Source organism: Coregonus lavaretus (assembly GCF_964263955.1).
Source record: "Coregonus lavaretus genome assembly, chromosome: 12".
In the NCBI taxonomy this organism is placed as follows: Eukaryota; Metazoa; Chordata; class Actinopteri; order Salmoniformes; family Salmonidae; genus Coregonus; species Coregonus lavaretus.
In genome coordinates, this window is record NC_139999.1 from 31,639,310 (window position 1) to 31,647,008 (window position 7,699).

The following is a 7,699-nucleotide window of genomic DNA, read 5'->3' on the forward strand; positions in this document are numbered from 1 at the left end:
CCAATGACGTCAATCAGATATAGAATAAAAGATGAACGGTTTCCTGCCAGCTTTCAGTCTAGCATGCATATGGCATGTGAGTTTGTGCATTTAGCTCATTAGTAAAGACTGTTTCATAACACACTGCCATTCAGGTTTACTTCAACAGCATGACGTTTTGGCCCCGGAGTCACCCTGTGGTGTTTCCACACATCCACACAGACCACTGGACCAAAATGAAGACCATGGTATTGACTTCACCAGTACTTTATATGTAGGCTTAGTTTATATTATTAAGGGAATATAACTGGTTATGCATAGGACCTTGAGTTTTTCCTGGTTAAAAGAATCTCCTGGTCCTACATGAATAATTGAGTAAAACAATCATATAAGCTTATCCCTTAGAATGATTTGTAAATCACAATGTTATATTCATGCAGGTACCCACCTATCTGGTCTCAATGCCAGCTGCCATAGTGACAGAGAAAGGTACTGTAGCCCTGAGCAAACTAATTAAACATATGACAAGATTTTCTCATAACTGTTCATGCCAACAATCATTGTATGTAATTTAAATGTGAAATAACATTCAATAAACAAGTCTCTTCTAAATTAAGTTAAGCAATGTTGATGGAATGATTGAAGTCCAAGTATCCTATTCCTTCACTCCTGATAATGTACGTCTCATTAACACAGTCCATCTTACATAAGATTTGAATTACGTTAGCATGCTCCTCTGTTCACACACTACAACTGGAGTCATTCTCCAGTCTCTTCAAAAGGTAATAGTTGAGAGTTTGAAGATGACATTTCTACTTTAATTAAATTGGCTCTAATGACACTGACTGTGGTTATTTTTGGCTTTTCTCTTACATTGCAGTTTGACGACATAACCCAAGAGCCCAGAGTACAGGTTTTGTGAATATTTCTTTAAACTTCAACTTTTTTTGTCTTGACCTCAAAGCCCTCTGACAAGAAGCGTGGCAGAGACTCTTTTCAAACTCACTTTTACTGTGTACTGACTGTCTCTGAGCTGACAGTTGTTGCTCTGCTTGATGTGTTGGTCTCTTTCTGCAGCTTGTAGGTTTGTATAGTATGTAGGTGCATCTAGTTTTTTGATGACTGGTATTTCTTACAGTAGGTCTTCTTGCTAGGCTGGGTATAATTCCAGTGTGTTGGTAGCTTGGTAGGTTGAAATAAGGGTCTACTGTGCTGGGGACTGGGGTGAGTTCCCCAAAAACATAAAGATAATATTTTGCATTAAGAACATTGTTCGTCCTTGCCCTTGTCCCCAGATCCTCAATTGTATGGGATGGGTCCATTATTCATGATTCATTCAGGACTAGCCGTAATCATGGTAGCGTCCACATTAATGTAGAGATTTTTAGAAACATATTATCTTCTCATTTACAATAAAAGTGACTCCAAAATGTCACAATACATTATTTACCATTCTATTGGGCACAAAAGAATCTGAAACACAACCAAAACAAACAGTAAATGCATCTAACAAATTTGTAGAGTCACAAGCTTGATGTAATCATTGCGTGCTAGGAATATGGGACCAAATACTACGCTTTTGACTACTTTAATACACATATAAGTGAATTTGTCCCAAAACTTTTGGTCCCCTAAAATGGGGGGACTATGTACAAAAGTGCTGTAATTTCTAAACGGTTCACCCTATATGGATGAAAATACACTCAAATTAAAGCTGATAGTCTGCACTTTAACTCCATAGTCATTGTATCATTTCAAATCCAAAGTGCTGGAGTATAGAGCCAAAACAACAAAACATTTGTCACTGTCCCAATACTTTTGTAGCTCACTGTATATGACATGTAGACTGTGTGACATACACATATCAGAGAGGGGAATGATATCTCTCCTTAAGTGAGATCTCTCCTTAAGTCTTTTTTATTTGAGATCCCACTGTGCAATCTGTCCCTGGCCTCAACCTTTACACTTTCATCTTCATCATTTTTATAAGGCTGCCACTGGTAGCTGCAGAGACAAACCCCAGGCTGTGGCCATTAACTCTATCCCTCTGTCTGCTCCACAGAGTTGACACCCACCTTTCCCTCTGCTCCACAGAGTTGAGACCAATCCCTCCCTCTGCTTCACAGAGTTGAGACCCATCCCTCCATCTGCTTCACAGAGTTGAGACCCATCCCTCCCTCTGCTTCACAGAGTTGAGACCCATCCCTCCCTATGCTTCACAGAGTTGAGACCCATCCATCCCTCTGCTTCACAGAGTTGACACCCACCTTTCCCTCTGCTTCACAGAGTTGAGACCCAACCCCTCCCTCTGCTTCACAGAGTTGAGACCCATCCCTCCCTATGCTTCACAGAGTTGAGACCCATCCCTCCCTCTGCTTCACAGAGTTGAGACCCATCCATCCCTCTGCTTCACAGAGTTGAGACCCATCCCTCCCTCTGCTTCACAGAGTTGACACCCATACCTCCCTCTGCTCAAGACTCCTTAATCCCCTCTGCTTTAGCTCCTCTGAGACCCCTTGTCAGATTAGTGAGTGCGTGCCAGGGTTTAACACTACAGGAAATACAGTATTACTGCCTATACATCGAAATGTCAGCTAACATACAGTTTGGATAGGAATACTGTCTTCTCTGACCTGCCTACTTTGCAGGGGATTTGATTGTGAAGTAGGGCATATTGGTGTCTCCATAAAAGTGTTTAAGACTGATTCACTGAGAGGCCCAAAGCAGTGCCTATATTTTAGAGTAACAGCATGCCTCTAAGTTATGATAGAATACATTGCCTCCCTGGAGATGATGTTGACTCTATCACCCAGCCAGGTGACTGATGATGATGTAGCTGGCTAATGTTATTGCTTCTGCTCTAGGTCATGGACACAGATTTGGAGCCTACAAAACCCTGGGATTACCAATAGTCTGAAGAAGGAGAATCTGTTGCTAATTTCAATGTTTGAAGTTTTCTAAATCATTCTTGCCTTTCATGTATTCTTGCTACTGTGCTCCAGTGGTGGAAAAAGTACCCAATTGTCATACTTGAGTAAAAGTAAAGTACCTTAATAGAAAATGACTCGCGTAAAAGTAAAAGTCACCCAGTTTGGTTTTAGATATACTTAAAGTGCATTCGGAAAGTATTCAGACCCCTTCCCTTTTTCCACATTTTGTTACAGCCTTATTCTAAAATGGGTTAAATAAAAAAAAATCCTCATCAATCTACATTTACATCATTTAGCAGACGCTCTTATCCAGAGCGACTTACAAATTGGTGCATTGAACTTATGATAGCCACTGGGACAACCACTTTTCTTCTTTTTTTTTATGGGGGGGGGGGGGGGGGTAGAAGGATTACTTTATACTATTCCAGGTATTCCTTAAAGAGGTAGGGTTTCAATTGTCTCCGGAAGGTGGTCAGTGACTCCGCTGTCCTGGCGTCGTGGGGGAGCTTATTCCACCATTGGGGTGCCAGAGCAGCGAATAGCTTTGACTGGGCTGAGCGGGAACTGTGCTTCCGTAGAGGTAGGGGAGCTAGCAGGCCAGAGGTGGATGAACGTAGTGCCCTCGTTTGGGTGTAGGGTCTGATCAGAGCCTGAAGGTAAGGAGGTGCCGTTCCCCTTACAGCTCCGTAGGCAAGCACCATGGTCTTGTAGTAGATGCGAGCCTCAACTGGAAGCCAGTAGAGTGTGCGGAGGAGCGGGGTGACATGAGAGAACTTGGGAAGGTTGAACACCAGACGGGCTGCAGTGTTCTGGATAAGTTGTAGGGGTTTAATGGCACAGGCAGGGAGCCCAGCCAACAGCGAGTTGCAGTAATCCAGATGGGAGATGACAAGTGCCTGGATTAGGACCTGTGCCGCTTTCTGTGTAAGGTAGGGTCGTACTCTGCGAATGTTGTAGAGCATGAACCTGCAGGATCGGGTCACCGCTTTGATGTTAGAGGAGAATGACAGGGTGTTGTCCAGGGTCACGCCAAGGTTCTTTGCACTCTGGGTGGAGGACACAATGGAGTTGTCAACCGTGATGGCGAGATCATGGAGCGGGCAGTCCTTCCCTGGGAGGAACAGCAGCTCCGTCTTGCCGAGGTTCAGCTTGAGGTGGTGATCCGACATCCACACTGATATGCAGAGATGCGATTCGCCACCTGGTTATCAGAATGGGGAAAGGAGAAAATTAATTGTGTGTCGTCTGCGTAGCAATGATAGGAGAGACCATGTGAGGATATGACAGAGCCAAGTGACTTGGTGTATAGAGAGAATAGGAGAGGGCCTAGAACTGAGCCCTGGGGGACACCAGTGGTGAGAGCACGTGGTGCGGAGACAGATTCTCGCCACGCCACCTGGTAGGAGCGACCTGTCAGGTAGGACGCAATCCAAGAGATGCCCAACTCGGAGAGGGTGGAGAGGAGGATCTGATGGTTCACAGTATCAAAGGCAGCGGATAGGTCTAGAAGGATAAGAGCAGAGGAGTGAGAGTTAGCTTTAGCAGTGCGGAGAGCCTCCGTGACACAGAGAAGAGCAGTCTCAGTTGAATGACCAGTCTTGAAACCTGACTGGTTTGGATCAGGAAGGTCATTCTGAGAGAGATAGCAGGAGAGTTGGCTAGAGACGGCACGCTCAAGAGTTTTGGAGAGAAAAGAAAGAAGGGATACTGGTCTGTAGTTGTTGACATCGGAGGGATCGAGTGTAGGTTTTTTGAGGAGGGGTGCAACTCTCGCTCTCTTGAAGACGGAAGGGACATGGCCAGCGGTCAAGGATGAGTTGATGAGCGAGGTGAGGTAAGGGAGAAAGTCTCCGGAAATGGCCTGGAGAAGAGAGGAGGGGATAGGGTCAAGCAGGCAGATTGTTGGGCGGCCGGCCGTCACAAGTCGCAAGATTTCATCTGGAGAGAGAGGGGAGGAAGAAGTCAAAACATAGGGTAGGGCAGTGTGAGCAGGACCAGCGGTGTCATTTGACTTAATAAATGAGGATCGGATGTCGTCAACCTTCTTTTCAAAATGGTTGACGAAGTCATCCACAGAGAGGGAGGAGGAAGGGGGAGGAGGAGGAGGATTCAGCAGGAAGGAGAAGGTGGCAAAGAGCTTCCTGGGGTTGGAGGCAGAGGCTTGAAATTCAGAGTGGTAGAAAGTGGCTTTGGCAGCGGAAACAGAGGAAGAGAATGTAGAGAGGAGGGAGTGAAAAGATGACATGTCCGCAGGGTGTCTAGTTTTCCTCCATTTCCGCTCGGCTGCCCGGAGCCCTATTCTGTGAGCTCACAATGAGTCGTCAAGCCACGGAGCAGGAGGGGAGGACCGAGCCGGCCGGGAGGATAGGGGACATAGAGAGTCAAAAGATGCAGAAAGGGAGGAGAGGAGGGTTGAGGAGGCAGAATCAGGAGATCGGAGGGAGAAGGATTTAGCAGAGGGAAGAGATGATAGGATGGAAGAGGAGAGAGTAGCGGGAGAGAGAGAGCAAAGGTTGCGACGGCACATTACCATCTGAGTAGGGGCAGAGTGAGTAGTGTTGGAGGAGAGCGAGAGAGAAAAGGATACAAAGTAGTGGTCGGAGACTTGGAGGGGAGTTGCAGTTAGTAGAAGAACAGCATCTAGTAAAGATGAGGTCAAGCGTATTGCCTGCCTTGTGAGTAGGGGGGGACGGTGAGAGGGTGAGGTCAAAACAGGAAAGGAGTTGAAAGAAGGAGGCAGAGAGAAATGAGTCAAAGTCAAACGTAGGGAGGTTAAAGTCACCCAGAACTGTGAGGGGTGAGCCATCCTCAGGAAAGGAACATTTACATTAACAAACAAAACAGAAATACCTTATTTACATAAGTATTCAGACACTTTGCTATGATACTTGAAATTGAGCTCAGGTGCATCCTGTTTCCATTGATCATCCTTGAGATGTTTCTACAACTTGATTGGAGTCCACCTGTGGTAAATTCAGTGTATGTCAGAGCAAAAACAAAGCCATGATGTTGAAGGAATTGTCCGTAGAGCTCCGAGACAGGATTGTGTCAAGGCACAGATCTGGGGAAGGGTACCAAAACAATTCTGCAGCATTGAAGGTCCCCAAGAACACAGTGGCCTCCATCATTCTTAAATGGAAGAAGTTTGGAACTACCAAGACACTTCCTAGAGCTGGCCGCCCGTCGAAACTGAGCAATCGGGGGAGAAGGGCCTTGGTCAGGGAGGTGACCAAGAACTCGATGGTCACTCTGACAGAGCTCCAGAGTTCCTATGTGGAGATGGGAGATCCTTCCAGAAGAACAACCATCTCTGCAGCACTTCACCAATCAGGACTTTATGGTAGAGTGGCCAGATGGAAGCCACTTCTCAGTAAAAGGCACATGACTGCCCGTTTGGAGTTTGCCAAAAGGCACCTAAAGGACTCTCAGACCATGAGAAACAAGATTTTCTGGTCTGATGAAACCAAGATTGAACTCTTTGTCCTGAATGCCAAGCGTCACGTCTGGAGGAAACCTGGCACCATCACTACGGTGAAGCATGGTGGTGGCAGCATATAATGCTGTGGGGATGTTTTACAGCAGCAGGGACTAGGAGACTAGTCAGGATCGAGGGAAAGATGAACGGGGCAAAGTACAGAGAGAACCTTGATGAAAACCTGCTCCAGAGCGCTCAGGACCTCAGACTGGGGCGAAGGTTCACATTCCAACAGGACAACTAGCCTAAGCACACAGCCTAGACAATGCAGGAGTGGCTTCGGGACAAGTTTCTGAATGTCCTTCAGTGGCCCAGCCAGAGCCCGGACTTGAACCCGATCGAACATCTCTAGAGAGACCTGAAAATAGCTGTGCAGTGACGCTCCCCATCCAACCTAACAGAGCTTGAGAGGATCTGCAGAGAAGAATGGGAGAAACTCCCCAAATACAGGTGTGCCAACCTTTAAAGTCATACCCAAGAAGACTCGAGGCTGTAATCGCTGCCAAAGGTGCTACAACAAAGTACTGAGTAAAGGGTCTGAATACTTATGTAATTGTGACGTTTCAGTTTAAAATTTGTATTACATTTGCAAAATATTTCAAAAAAACTGTTTTTGCTTAGTCATTATTGGGTATTGTGTTTAGATTGATGAGGGAAAATAACAATTTAATCCATTTTAGAATAAGGCTGTAACATAACAAAATGTGGAAAAAGTCAAGGAGTCTGAATACTTTCCAAATGCTTTCCAAATGCACTGTGAGGGAAAAAAGTATTTGATCCCCTGCTGATTTTGTAAAACATGACTTAGTACTTGGTGGCAAAACCCTTGTTGGCAATCACAGAAGTCAGACGTTTCTTGTAGTTGGCCACCAGGTTTGCACACATCTCAGGAGGGATTTTGTCCCACTCCTCTTTGCAGATCTTCTCCAAGTCATTAAGGTTTCGAGCCTGACATTTGGCAACTCGAACCTTCAGCTCCCTCCACAGATTTTCTATGGGATTAAGGTCTGGAGACTGGCTAGGCCACTCCAGGACCTTAATGTGCTTCTTTTTGAGCCACTCCTTTGTTGCCTTGGCCGTATGTTTTGGGTCATTGTCATGCTGGAATACCCATCCACGACCCATTTTCAATGCCCTGGCTGAGGGAAGGAGGTTCTCACCCAAGATTTGATGGTACATGGCCCCGTCCATCGTCCCTTTGATGCGGTGAAGTTGTCCTGTCCCCTTAGCAGACAAACACCCCCAAAGCATCATGTTTCCACCTCCATGTTTGATGGTGGGGATGGTGTTCTTGGGGTCATAGGCAGCATTCGTC